Source organism: Schistocerca cancellata, unplaced genomic scaffold (genome assembly GCF_023864275.1).
Source record: "Schistocerca cancellata isolate TAMUIC-IGC-003103 unplaced genomic scaffold, iqSchCanc2.1 HiC_scaffold_1150, whole genome shotgun sequence".
Taxonomy (NCBI): Eukaryota; Metazoa; Arthropoda; class Insecta; order Orthoptera; family Acrididae; genus Schistocerca; species Schistocerca cancellata.
The window spans coordinates 5309767-5324952 of NW_026047149.1; the positions used below are offsets into that span (position 1 = coordinate 5309767).

The 15186-nt window shown below is 44.1% G+C and overlaps 1 protein-coding gene across 1 annotated transcript in view; it reads left to right on the plus strand.

Moving 5' to 3' along the window:
- Positions 1 to 15186, plus strand: part of LOC126159971 (voltage-gated potassium channel subunit beta-2-like) — a 683413-nt gene that overhangs the window by 462853 nt on the left and 205374 nt on the right. The gene's annotated exons all lie outside the window — the stretch shown is intronic.

Genomic DNA, 15186 nt, shown 5'->3' on the forward strand with positions numbered 1-15186 from the left:
GTACAAGCAAGAGCGCAACATACCCAGTCCCGTTTACCCCTGGTGACCGTAACCTTAGCAGAGAAGTACCGAGAAAAGGCAGGTACTGTGCAAAAGGAAAGGACGTGAGGTCTATGTTCTCAGTCGTTTAAAAATGACTGGGAACTGCAATTCTTTTTTGTAGCCGTTGGTGAAAACTCACAATGTTTGCTGTGCCGCTGAATAATAGGCGGCCAGCGTAAGTTTTCAATTGAAGGACACTACAATACGTATCACAAAGACGAGTGTAGTGTACTCGAGAGTGAAGAACGGCAAGCACAATTAAATGTCCTTTAGAAAATGGCTGAGGCACATCAACTCGATTATCATTTCTCATGACCACCAGTGATAAACGTGTTTGGATTTATTCCTTTCATAATTAAAAATTACTGTTTACTAACTGTGCATTAGTGCCTCATTCTGCTCCATGTTACATTATTATCAGGAAAGTTGGTCATTAAACCGATTGTTCCACTGTATGCTTACATTTAGGGTTTTTTTTTTTTTAATGTGTGAAGGTTCAAATGGTTCAGAGCACTATGGGACTTCTGAGGTCATCAGTCCCCTAGAACTTAGAACTACTTAAACCTAATTAACCTAAGGACATCACACACATCCATGCCCGAGGCAGGATTCGAACCTGCGACAGTAGCGGTCGCTCGGTTCCAGACTGTAGCGCTTAGAACCGCTCGGCCACTCCGGCCGGCAATGTGTGAAGGGCTACGCTCAGCTGAAGTCGATAAAACGTAACATTCATCTAATTGTCGGTTATTATGCAGATTTCAGACGGAGCTGATGAAAGATGGTATCGAAATAACAGGTGATCATCGGGAGGTCTGCGTTTATCATTCTGTTCAGACGTCAGCGAGACAGAAATTATGTGGGTGTAACAGAGGGCACCGAGAATTAGTTATAGGAAACTTTGCATTAGTTTAATGTTATTTGAAATCGCTAAGTGCTCTCTTTCTTAAATACTAGATCAAAAACATTGCTCGTATTTACGTGCCGTCAGTCAAGCTGCCTTAATAAAAACCCACGGTTGTTAAGGGGCTCCGGAACGCTCTATACTTGCAATGTTAAAATAACGCTTATAAATTACATCTTTCCTCACAAAGTATTTGAGGTACGAAGTTGAACTTTTTACAGATTATTTATTGGAATATGGGCTACAACTTAACACAGGGATTTTACAAAATTATAGTTCAGTTATTAAAGATAATTTTTTTTCAATTGTAATCAAAATTCACAACATTTTTTTGCAATTTTTTATTTATATATTCGAAAATATACAGTTTTTTTGGAAAAAGGCTGTGTTAAATTATGCAGAAGGTACTGTGTAACATTTACTGAAAGTTTGAAACAAATATGTTTGGAAGATCCTTAAAAACATGTAATTAGTATGAGAAAATAAAAGTTTTGGGAATCGAGCGACAAAGATTGGATTAACTTTTTAGTGCATTCCAGGTCCATAGGATGGATTATCTTCATCTTCTGCAAACTCCTCCTCCAGCTTCCTCTTGTTCCTCCTCCTGTTTACTCTTGCTTGTATCTCTAGACTCTTTACAGCCCTGTCTGCAGCCCGAAGGCGTTCCTTGTCTAAAGCAAGCATCGCTAGTACCATGTTAGAATGTTATTATTTACAGTAATAACACATACCTTTGGCTTTCCAACATTTCTCCTTTTCTTAAAAGCCTTCAGAGGATTTCTAATAAATTTACTTTTACTCATTATTATACTTCAACAAAACAAAGACTCAAGAAACAGAATTAATTACGAATATTTTCGAGATAACGACAGAGTAAATAAACACGAAACAATCGACAATCACACGAGCGATATATATTGAACCATCACAGGTTAGCCACAACACATACTTTATCTCACATCACTAAAATGTACCTGATGAACACGGACGTTAATAATAACACCATTTGACAGCAGTTTAACAGCGCCACAGTGGGTCACACCCATGTAGAACACATTTAAAAAAAAAATTAAAAATAGTTGTAGTCTTCGGAATTGAATAAATTATATATCTATTAAAAGGTAATAGTCTGCAGATTCAGAAAACGCAAAAAAGTAAAAATTGTACTTTTCATGATTTTGAGCCTTTCCGGAGCCCCTTAACTTACTGGGTTAAACTGTTGACATAAAAGTAGACGCCTCAAGGAGTAGACTGTGACAGTATTTTAAATGTTTAATACGCTAAATACCTTCCCACGGTTGGCTTGCAAGCTGTGGAAAGCGCACTAGCATGCGCCGGTACAGAGTATCCCAGCAAGTGGATAAAGCGACATCTGTGCGTAGAAACGTGCACTACATGAACGCTGGCGGCTGCGGCGTGCACGCTGTGACCCGGAAGTTGCACACGTGCAGGAGCACCGCACGCGTGCAGAATTTCTGGCCGGCCCTGTAGTGGGACCTCCGCTTCCAACCCAGCGGCCAGGAAATGTCCCTATAGTGCTACATTGTATTGTACCGTGCGTCTCTGAACAGCACTCACAAGGCAACCTCCCCATCGCACCCCCCTCAGATTTAGTTATAAGTTGGCACTGTGGACAGGCCTTGAAAAACTGAACAGAGATCAATCGAGAAAACAGGAAAAAGTTGTGTGGAACTATGAAAAAAATAAGCAAAATATACAAACTGAGTAGTCCATGCACAAGATAGGAAACGTAAAGGAAAGTGTAAGCTTAGCAGCGCCGTGGTCCCGTGGTTAGCGTGTGCAGCTCTCGAACGAGAGGTTCTTGGTTCAAGTCTTCCCTCGAGTGGAAAATTTAATTTTTTATTTTCAGACAATTATTATCTGTCCGTCCATCCGCCCGATTGCGAGGTAACTGCGCCGTAGTATGGGGACGCTACACCTAAACAAACATCGAAACACACTTTTTTTCGGAGTGGTTATCACATCCACAAGAAAACCTAAATCGGGCAAGGTAGAAGAATCTTTTTACCCATTCGCCAAGTGTACAAGTTAGGTGGGTCGACAACATATTCTTGTCACGTGACGCACATGCCGTCACCAATTTCGTATAGATTACATCAGACGTATTTTCCTTTGGAGGAATCGGTTGACCTATGACCTTGCGATCAAATGTTTTCGGTTCCCATTGGAGAGACACGTTCTTTCGTCTACTTATCGCACGGTTTTGCGGTGCGGTCGCGAAACACAGACACAAAACTTATTACAGTGAACAGAGACGTCAATAAACGAACGGACAGATCATAACTTTGCGAAAGTAAAGAAAGTAAACTATTCATTCGAGGGAACACTTGAACCGAGGACCTCTCGCTCCGCAGCTGCGCACGCTAACCACTGGACCACGGCGCTCCTGAGCTCACATTGTCCTTGACGTTGCCTATCTTGCGCATGGACTACTCAGTTTATATATTTTGCTTATTTTTTTCATAGTTCCACACAACTTCTTCCTGTTTTCTCGATTGATCTCTGTTCAGTTTTTCAAGGCCTATCCACTGTGCGAACTTATAACTAAATCTGAGGGGGTGCGATGGGAAGGTTCCCTTGTGAGTAACGAATCGCTCTGTCATTGATTCATAGCGCGTTCTGTCATGCGACAACGTATATACGGTACAACAGAGCCACCTTGTGGACAAGTAATGTAAACTAAACCTGCATCATGACTTCCTAGTCATCAGGTTCGTACTCCTCGTTTCCTTGCAGGAAATAAAGAATGTACGTGTAAATACACACCACAGTACGTGAAAACTTGTACGCACGTTAGTGGTAAATAAGCTCGAGAACAGTAATGCTAGACAAAGCGTTAGACAAGTTTACGTCCATATCTCCGTAAGTTGGCTCCTCCGACCCCAGGTTCCTTGTGTCAAAGTGTTCAGTGAAGCGTTCTCTATGCCCTGCTACATTTTCGCACGCTCTGAGGAAACATCCTGTTTATAGCACCAGACAGCGGCAATTTGTCATATATGAATGCGCTTGTCGTATTTTTGTAAGTTTTGTTTTTGTGTTCCAGTTGTTTGTTCCCTGCTACTCTGTATTTGTTATGACATCAAATGGCGTGGTAACAGTGTAACTCGTTTTTATATTTGAGATAAGGATTTCGCTTTTACATTTTAGTAGATAACTCGATATTATTCCACCAGAGAAATGCAGCGCTACTGGGTATGAAAAAGTGGCCACGTACGAGGTTCCTTGCAAATTTTATATATACACTCGTAGTCCCTACATCGCTTCTGTTTGTATGTCCTGCCTAATCTTATATATATATATATATATATATATATATATATATATATATAATGTTGCATGGGACAGCGGGGGCCATAATATGACATTGGTTTTTTGTTGTTAGGTGGGGTCGCCACACAGATATGAAGGTAACTTTTTTTTCAAATCTTATGCTATAGTTTGGTACTTATTTTCTGATAGCGGTTATCGGGAAGAATCAAAAAATGATTCAAATGGCTCTGAGCACTATGGGACTTAACATCTGAGGTCATTAGTCCCCTAGAACTTAGAACTACTTAAACCTAACCAACCTAAGGACATCTCACACATCCATGCCCGAGGCAGGATTCGAACCTGCGACCGTAGCGGTCACGCGGTTCCAGACTGACACGCCTAGAACCGCTCGGCGACACCGGTCGGCGGGAAGAATCCATTGATGCGTAGCAGTAAGGTGCTTCCTGAAATGACTTGGCAACTCCTCTGTATTCAAACGTAATAATAGTACAAAACATGACACAGGAACAGCTCCCGTATGATATACTCACCCACTCTGTTTGTCACTTAAATTATACCATTAGCCGGCCGCGGTGGTCTAGCGGTTCTAGGCGCTCAGTCCGGAACCGCGCGATCGCTACGGTCCCAGGTTCGAATCCTGCCTCGGGCATGGATGTGTGTGATGTCCTTAGGTTAGTTAGGTTTAAGTAGTTCTAAGTTCTAGGGGACTAATGACCACAGATGTTAAGTCCCATAGTGCTCAGAGCCATTTGAACCATTTTTTGATACCATTAACAGCATTTCCAAAAAGACAGAATAACATTTGATTATGGTACATTAATATCAGTTCTTCAAGAGAAACAGTATCATTAGCATTTAACAAAAGAAATTTTGCAAACAGGCATATACACTGAAGTGCCGAGGAAATTGGTACAGGTTCAAATGGTTCAAATGGCTCTGAGCGCTATGGGACTTAACATCTGAGGTCGTCAGTCCCCTAGAACTTAGAACCACTTAAACCTAACTAATCTAAGTACATCACACACATCCATGCCCGAGGCAGGATTCGAACCTGCGACCGTAGCAGTCGCGTGGTTCCGGACTGAAGCGCCTAGAATCTCATGGCCACAGTGGCAGGTAATTGGTACAGGGATGCGTATTCGAATGCAGACATGTAAACAGGCAGAATGCGGCGCTGCGGTCGGCAACGCCTATATACAGGGTGTTTCAAAAATGACCGGTATATTTGAAACGGCAATAAAAACTAAACGAGCAGCGATAGAAATACACCGTTTGTTGCAATATGCTTGGGACAACAGTACATTTTCAGGCAGACAAACTTTCGAAATTACAGTAGTTACAATTTTCAACAACAGATGGCGCTGCGGTCTGGGAAACTCTATAGTACGATATTTTCCACATATCCACCATGCGTAGCAATAATATGGCGCAATCTCTGAATGAAATTACCCGAAACCTTTGACAACGTGTGTGGCGGAATGGCTTCACATGCAGATGAGATGTACTGCTTCAGCTGTTCCATTGTTTCTGGATTCTGGCGGTAGACCTGGTCTTTCACGTGTCCCCACAGAAAGAAGTCACAGGGGTTCATGTCTGGCGAATAGGGAGGCCAATCCACGCCGCCTCCTCTATGTTTCGGATAGCCCAAAGCAATCACACGATCATCGAAATATTCATTCAGGAAATTAAAGACGTCGGCCGTGCGATGTGGCCGGGCACCGTCTTGCATAAACCACGAGGTGTTCGCAGTGTCGTCTAAGGCAGTTTGTACCGCCACAAATTCACAAAGAATGTCCAGATAGCGTGATGGAGTAATCGTTTCGGATCTGAAAAATGGGCCAATGATTCCTTTGGAAGAAATGACGGCCCAGACCAGTACTTTATGAGGACACAGGGACGATGGGACTGCAACGTGGGGCTTTTCGGTTCCCCATATGCGCCAGTTCTGTTTACTGACGAAGCCGTCCAGGTAAAAATAAGCTTCGCCAGTAAACCAAATGCTGCCCACATGCATATCGCCGTCATCAATCCTGTGCACTATTTCGTTAGCGAATGTCTCTCGTGCAGCATTGGTAGCGGCGCTGAGGGGTTGCCGCGTTTGAATTTTGTACGGATAGAGGTGTAAACTCTGGCGCACGAGACGAAACGTGGACGTCGGCGTCATTTGGACCGCAGCTGCAACACAGCGAACGGAAACTGAGGCCGCTGTCGGATCACCTGCTGCACTAGCTGCGCGTTGCCCTCTGTGGTTGCCCTACCTTTCCGGCACGTTCATCCGTCACGTTCCCAGTCCGTTGAAATTTTTCAAACAGGTCCTCTATTGTATCGCTTTTCGGTCCTTTGGTTACATTAAACCTCCGTTGAAAACTTCGTCTTGTTGCAACAACACTGTGTTCTAGGCGGTGGAATTCCAACACCAGAAAAATCCTCTGTTCTAAGGAATAAACCGTGTTGTCTACAGCACACTTGCACGTTGTGAACAGCACACGCTTACAGCAGAAAGACGACGTACAGAATGGCGCACCCACAGACTGCGTTGTCTTATATATCTTTCACATCTCTTGCAGCGCCATCTGTTGTTGAAAATTGTAACTACCGTAATTTCGAAAGTTTGTCCGCCTGAAAATGTACTGTTGTCCCAAGCATATTGCAACAAACGGTGTATTTCTATCGCTGCTCGTTTAGTTTTTATTGCCGTTTCTAATATACCGGTCATTTTTGAAGACAGCAAGCGTCTGGCGCAGTTGTTAGATCGGTTACTGCTGCTACAATGGCAGGTTATCAAGATATAAGTGAGTCTGAACGCGGTGTTACAGTCGGCGCACGAGCGATGGGACATAGCATCTCACAGGTAGCGATGAGTGGGGATTTTCCCGTACGGCCATTTCACGAGTGTACAGTGAATATCAGGAATCCGGTAAACCATCAGATCTCCGACATCGCTGCGGCCGAAAAAGATCCTGTAAGAACGGGACCAACGACAGAATCGTACAAAGTGACAGAAATGCAACACTTCTGAAGATTTCAGTCCTTAGCCATCAACAAGTGTCAGCGTGCAAAACATTCAACGAAACATCATCGATATGGGCTTTCGGAGCCGAAGGCCCAGTCGTGTACCCTCGATAAACGACACAAACATTTATTACTGGCCTGGACCCGTCAAAACCGACAATTACACTGTTGGTGACTGGAAACATGTTGCCTGGTCGGACGAGTCTCGTTTCAAATAATATCGAGCGAATAGACGTGTACGGGTATGGGAACAATGTCACGAATCCATGAACCCTGCTTGTCGTCAGGGGACAGTTCAAGCTGATGGAGGCTCTGTAATGGTATGGAGCGAGTGCAGTTGTATGGGGCACGTGGTAGCTCTAGATACGACTCTGACAGGTGACACGTACGTAAGCATGCTGTCTGATCACCTGCATCCATTCATGTCCATTCTGCATTCTGACGTACTAGGGTGATTCCAGCAGGACAATGCGACATCCCACACGTCCAGAATTGCTATAGAGTGGCTCCAGGAACACACTTCTGAGTGTAAACCCCGCCAGACATGAATATTATTGAGCATATCTGGGAGGCTTTGCAACGTGTTGAGAAGAGATCTCCACCCCCTCTTACTCTTACGGATTTATGGAAAGCCCTGCTGGATTCATGGTGTCTGTTCCCTCCAGCACTACTTCAGACCTTAGTCGATTCCGTTCCACGTCGTGTTGCTGCAATTCTGGATGCTCGCATATGCCCTCCACCATACTGGGCAGGTGTACCAGTTTCTTTGGCTCCTCAGGGTTTAAAAAAACAGTATACAACTTTTCATGAAATAAAACAACGTGTCTTCCCTTCTATCAACGTGTTGCTGCGGAGTGAAATAAAAAAAAATGGTTCAAATGGCTCTGAGCACTATGGAACTTAACTTCTAAGGTCATCAGTCCCCTAGAACTTAGAACTACTTAAACCTAACTAACCTAAGGACAGCACACACATCCATGCCCGAGGCAGGATTCGAACCTGCGACCGTAGCGCTCCCGCGGTTCCAGACTGTAGCGCCTAGAACCGCTCGGCCGCCCTGGCCGGAGGAGTGAAATACCTCCATGCCACGTGTAAGGAGGAGAAATGCGTACCATCACATTTCCGACTTTGATAAGAGTCGAATTGTAGCCTATCGCGATTGCGGTTTATCGTATCGCGACATTGCTGCTCGCGTTGGTGGAGAATACGGAATACGGAATCGGTGGGTTCAGGAGGGTAACACGGAACGCCGTGCTGGATCCCAACGGCCTCGTATCTCTAGCAGTCGAGATGACAGGCATCTTATCCGCACGACTGTAACGGATCGTGCAGCCACGTCTCGATCCCTGAGTCAACAGATGGGGACCTTTGCAAGGCAACAACCATCTGCACGAACAGTTCGACGACGTTTGCAGCAGCACGGACTATCGGCTCGGAGACCGTGGCTGCGGTTACCCCTGACGCTGCATCACAGACAGGAGCACCTGCGATGGTGTACTCGACGACGAACCTAGGTTCACGAATGACAAAACGTAATTTTTTCAGATGAATCCAGGTTCTGTTTACAGCATCGTGATGGTCGCATCCGTGTTTGGCGACATCGCGGTGAACGCACATTGGAAGCGTGTATTCGTCATCGCCATACTGGAGTATCACCCCGCGTGATGGTATGGGGTGCCATTGGTTACACGTCTCGGTCACCTCTTGTTCGCATAGATGGTGCTTTGAACAACGGACGTTACAGTTCAGATGTGTTACGACCCGTGGCTCTACTCTTCATTCCATCCCTGTGAAACCCTACATTTCAGCAGGATAATGCACGACCGCATGTTGCAGGTCCTGCACGGGCCTTTCGGAATACAGAAAATGTTCGACTGCTGCCCTGGCCAGCACATTCTCCAGATCTCTGACCAATTGAAAACACCTAGTCAATGGTGGCCGAGCAACTGGCTCGACACAATACGCCAGTCACTACTCTTGATGAACTGTGGTATCGTGTTGAAGCCGCATGGGCAGCTGTACCTGCACACGCCATCCAAGCTCTGTTTGACTCAATGCCCAGGCGTATCAAGGCCGTTATTACGGCCAGAGGTGGTTGTTCTGGGAACTGATTTCTCAGGATCTATGCACCCAAATTGCGTGAAAATGTAATCACATGTCAGCTCTAGTATAATATATTTGTCCAATGTATACCCATTTATCGTCTGCACTTCTTCTTGGTGTAGCAATTTTAATGGTCAGTACTGTATTATCTTCTCGATATATCCGAGGAAAAGAAATTTTGACAGAAATTTTTTGCCAGAACGCTGCACTACTAAGGGCCAGTTGTACAGTCCCCGGTTAGCAGCCTCTTTAGGTCTGTTCTCGGAACAGCGCGTAGTACGAACACGTAATAACGCCTAACCGAAGAATAAGCGGGAGATGAACTGAAGTGGTGATTGTGGCAGGGTTAGTGCAGAGTTAAGCAGAGCATAAGTTTTGACAATGGCAGGAATGGTTACAGAATTAGTGACGACAATATGGTTAGCAAAAGGAAGGACCTATATCTCTGACGTCGATCTGTTGTAGAATTTTAGAACACGTTTTTTGCTCGAGTATCATGTCGTTTTTGGAAATCCAGAATCTACTATGTAGGAATCAACATGGATTCCGGAAACAGCGATCGTGTGGGACCCAACTCGCTTTGTTTGTTCATGAGACCCAGAAAATATTAGATACAGGCTCCCAGGTAGATGCTATTTTTCTTGACTTCCGGAAGGCGTTCGATACAGTTCCGCACTGTCGCCTGATAAACAAAGTAAGAGCCTACGGAATATCAGACCAGCTGTGTGGCTGGATTGAAGAGTTTTTAGCAAACAGAACACAGCATGTTGTTATCAACGGAGAGACGTCTACAGACATTAAAGTAACCTCTGGCGTGCCACAGGGGAGTGTTATGGGACCATTGCTTTTCACAATATATATAAATGACCTAGTAGATAGTGTCGGAAGTTCCATGCGGCTTTTCGCGGATGATGCTGTACTATACAGAGAAGTTGCAGCATTAGAAAATTGTAGCGAAATGCAGGAAGATCTGCAGCGGATAGGCACTTGGTGCAGGGAGTGGCAACTGACCCTTAACATAGACAAATGTAATGTACTGCGAATACATAGAAAGAAGGATCCTTTATTGTATGATTATATGATAGCGGAACAAACACAGGTAGCAGTTACTTCTGTAAAATATCTGGGAGTATGCGTGCGGAACGATTTGAAGTGGAATGATCATATAAAATTAATTGTTGGTAAGGCGGGTACCAGGTTGAGATTCATTGGGAGAGTCCTTAGAAAATGTAGTCCATCAACAAAGGAGGTGGCTTACAAAACACTCGTTCGACCTATACTTGAGTATTGCTCATCAGTGTGGGATCCGTACCAGATCGGGTTGACGGAGAAGATAGAGAAGATCCAAAGAAGAGCGGCGCGTTTCGTCACAGGGTTATTTGGTAACCGTGATAGCGTTACGGAGATGTTTAGCAAACTCGAGTGGCAGACTCTGCAAGAGAGGCGCTCTGCATCGCGGTGTAGCTTGCTCGCCAGGTTTCGAGAGGGTGCGTTTCTGGATGAGGTATCGAATATATTGCTTCCCCCTACTTATACCTCCCGAGGAGATCACGAATGTAAAATTAGAGAGATTAGAGCGCGCACGGAGGCTTTCCGGCAGTCGTTCTTCCCGCGAACCGTACGCGACTGGAACAGGAAAGGGAGGTAATGACAGTGGCACGTAAAGTGCCCTCCGCCACACACCGTTGGTTGGCTTGCGGAGTATAAATGTAGATGTAGATGTAGAAGGAGAAGAAACAGGGACATCACTCAAATTATATGGAACAATATGACGATTCGAAATTTATGTAAAAATTACTACTGTTACTTTTCGATCTCATGCTTGAAGAACTGGAGCATATGAATGAAATGTGAAACAATTTTCTAACATAAAGGTCTTTGCTTGTAGTAGGTCTAATAGGCATTTGATATTGGTGCTAGGTGAATTATATTCTGTTGTGGTATTTATAAGGTAGGTGGAAGTGACCATTTGTGCCGAAGCAGTGTCGATTATTTGGGGCGTGCTACAACTGCTGTACTATCCGTCTTTTGATATGCAGCTCCTTGCATTGGCCGTGTTTGGAGTTAAAAATTTTTGGATGTGAGGTCCACCAGTTATGCAAAACACAGTTTTTCTCAGTACCCTAACATGTTTCGGCACTACTGTGCTATCATCAGTGGGTTTTCGTATTTTTATTTATTCTTTACATTTGTATGAACTTTCTGGATCACTTTTGTGTTGATGACTACAGGTAGCTTGTCATGTTTTCGTGTGGCAAGCGCTTCCATTCTCCACATCATGCTGAGATGTTGTGATGCATACGTAACTACAGTATAACAAGTATTTTCCACAAATAACGAAGTAAAATACTTTTTCACTACACCAGAACACAATGTGAATAAATAAAAAACGGAAACCCACTGATGATGGCACAGAGATGCCGAAACATGTTTGGGTACTGAGAAAAACGGTGTTTTACATAACGTGCGGACCTCACATCCAAAAACTGCTGCACTATTTATCCGGCAGACAGTGAGAAAATAGACGTAACCAAATCGATAAATCAGACCAGCTCTATTAACACCTTTATCAGTATTAGATAACGACATTTTAATTTTTCATGTAGCAATACAGTTCGACGAACTTCGGTGACGTAATAGATTCTTTCGCAGAAAGGACAGCACGCCTTGTAACGGCGTAGCAAGATTAGAGAGAAAAAAAAAGCTGAAACCTAAGTACTGAAGAAATGTGTACTGTCTTTCTTGTCTCTTGTCTTTACTGCTTTTATGTTACCTACATTTAATTTTATGTCAGATAAAAAACAAAGTTATTAGCTAAACAGGCAATAAAGAGTGCAAATTTCCTGAAGAGTTCTTATTCTCCCGGTCACAAATAATCCCACCCAGTATTAATAGCGAGTTTTTTTTTTTTAAATTGGAAAATAAAAAAGAGTTGCAGGATGTCAAACCGGCCGACTGGGAGCAGAAGCACCACAGGACATTTTAATTTCCGCTGTCCTAAATACAGTTTCGATGGCTTCCATTACAAAGTATACGCGCTTGAATTCCACAGAGCGAAATGCAGTGACGTACCATAGAAGAATGCTGTGTGAAGGGGGCGTCGCATTCCACTCTGGGACACTTAGGACCAAATAACATGTCTTACATTTCCTCGAACGCGTGTATTTTATGTGTCAAACTCTTCAGAAAGACGTGCGCTACAGAATGATGGTACGAGGGCAGTTCAATAAGTAATGCAACACATTTTTTTTCTCGGCCAATTTTGGTTGAAAAAACCGGAAATTTCTTGTGCAATATTTTCAAACATTCCCGCTTCGTCTCGTATAGTTTCTTGACTTCCGACTGGTGGCAGCGCTGTACGGAGCTGTTAAAATGGCGTCTGTAACGGATGTGCGTTGCAAACAACGGGCAGTGATCGAGTTTCTTTTGGCGGAAAACCAGGGCATCTCAGATATTCATAGGCGCTTGCAGAATGTCTACGGTGATCTGGCAGTGGACAAAAGCACGGTGAGTCGTTGGGCAAAGCGTGTGTCATCATCGCCGCAAGGTCAAGCGAGACTGTCTGATCTCCCGCGTGCGGGCCGGCCGTGCACAGCTGTGACTCCTGCAATGGCGGAGCGTGCGAACACACTCGTTCGAGATGATCGACGGATTAGCGTCAAACAACTCAGTGCTCAATTTGACATCTCTGTTGGTAGTGCTGTCACAATTGTTCACCAGTTGGGATATTCAAAGGTTTGTTCCCGCTGGGTCCCTCGTTGTCTAACCGAACACCATAAAGAGCAAAGGAGAACCATCTGTGCGGAATTGCTTGCTCGTCATGTGGCTGAGGGTGACAATTTCTTGTCAAAGATTGTTACAGGCGATGAAACATGGATTCATCACTTCGAACCTGAAACGAAATGGCAATCAATGGAGTGGCGCCACACCCACTCCCCTACCGAGAAAAAGTTTAAAGCCATACCCTCAGCCGGTAAAGTCACGGTTACAGTCTTCTGGGACGCTGAAGGGGTTATTCTGTTCGATGTCCTTCCCCATGGTCAAACGATCAACTCTGAAGTGTATTGTGCTACTCTTCAGAAATTGAAGAAACGACTTCAGCGTGTTCGCAGGCACAAAAATCTGAACGAACTTCTCCTTCTTCGTGACAACGCAAGACCTCACACAAGTCTTCGCACCCGAGAGGAGCTCACAAAACTTCAGTGGACTGTTCTTCCTCATGCACCCTACAGCCCCGATCTCGCACCGTCGGATTTCCATATGTTTGGCCCAATGAAGGACGCAATCCGTGGGAGGCACTACGCGGATGATGAAGAAGTTATTGATGCAGTACGACGCTGGCTCCGACATCGACCAGTGGAATGGTACCGTGCAGGCATACAGGCCCTCATTTCAAGGTGGCGTAAGGCCGTAGCATTGAATGGAGATTACATTGAAAAATAGTGTTGTGTAGCTAAAAGATTGGGGAATAACCTGGTGCATTTCAATGCTGAATAAAACAACCCCTGTTTCAGAAAAAAAATGTGTTGCATTACTTATTGAACTGCCCTCGTATTTTCGTAAAATCGATTTTTAAAAAACTTTTTGACGTCCTGTTTCAAACGCTCGAAGGAGAGCGGTTGGGGGGGGGGGGGGTTGCGGGAGGAGGAAACGTTAGCGACAGCCCCGGACATTTGCACAAGCCCCACCCATTTACCCCCCTCCACACCAACCCCCGCCACACCAACCAAGAGCGAATCATTTGTTCGTCGTTTTTTGTTTTACCGCGGTTCTTCATACTAGCAGTGTTGTGCTGTAAGTACTTCTTAGCAGTTTGTGTAACACCGTCAAAATGAAACATAGATATGCACTCTCGATAAAGTTATCTTACACAAGGTACATAATCTTGACTGTTGTGGCCAACTGCTGTCAAAACTGATATCTAACAGACATTAAAGTACGATAAGATGTATTGGAATGACACTGACGAAATTATGTACATATGTTTAACAATAGGCAGCTCTAAAAATCTCAGACACTGAAGAAGAACTCAAAGTAATTTCGTGTCTGCTATAAACAAGCAGTCACAAGAGTTCACAAGTAAAAATTCACCCATTACACAGGCAAATATTAATGAAGAATGTCACTGTACAAATATCTGACTGATTGCATTACGCATTTCTACATCATCCCACTTTAGTCTCAATGAGGTAATCAGAAACGAACCAAGACATCGACTTTGCCTTGTTTACGCACAACATTGACTTTACACAATCGAGATAATGGACAGCATCCTTGGCGATACTACCAATTAACATTTCCCCACCGAATTTCTTACACTACGCGAGGTGACGGAAATTTGCGCTCACTGCAGTTAACGAATATCAGATTTTTTGATATAGTGCAGATGAAAGCTCATGAAATAAAAAAGACAGTGTGGATACCATTTTTATTTTTCTTTCTTATTGATGATTTTTCAACTCACATATTCAATGAACATATTTCTAATTCTTTTCACAATGGTACCGGAAAAACTGTATTTCGTACTAACTACGAGGTACATTCAAGTTCTAAGGCCTCGATTTTTCTTCTAATTAACTACTGATCCGAAATCGATGAAACTGGCATTACTTCTCGACGTAATCGCCCTGCAGACGTACACATTTTTCACAACGCTGACGCCATGATTCCATGGCAGCGGCGAAGGCTTCTTTACGAGTCTGTTTTGACCAATGGAAAATCGCTGAGGCAATAGCAGCACGGCTGGTGAATGTGCGGCCACGGAGAGTGTCGTTCATTGTTGAAAGAAACCAAAAGTCACTAGGAGCCAGGTCAGGTGAGTAGGGAGCATGAGG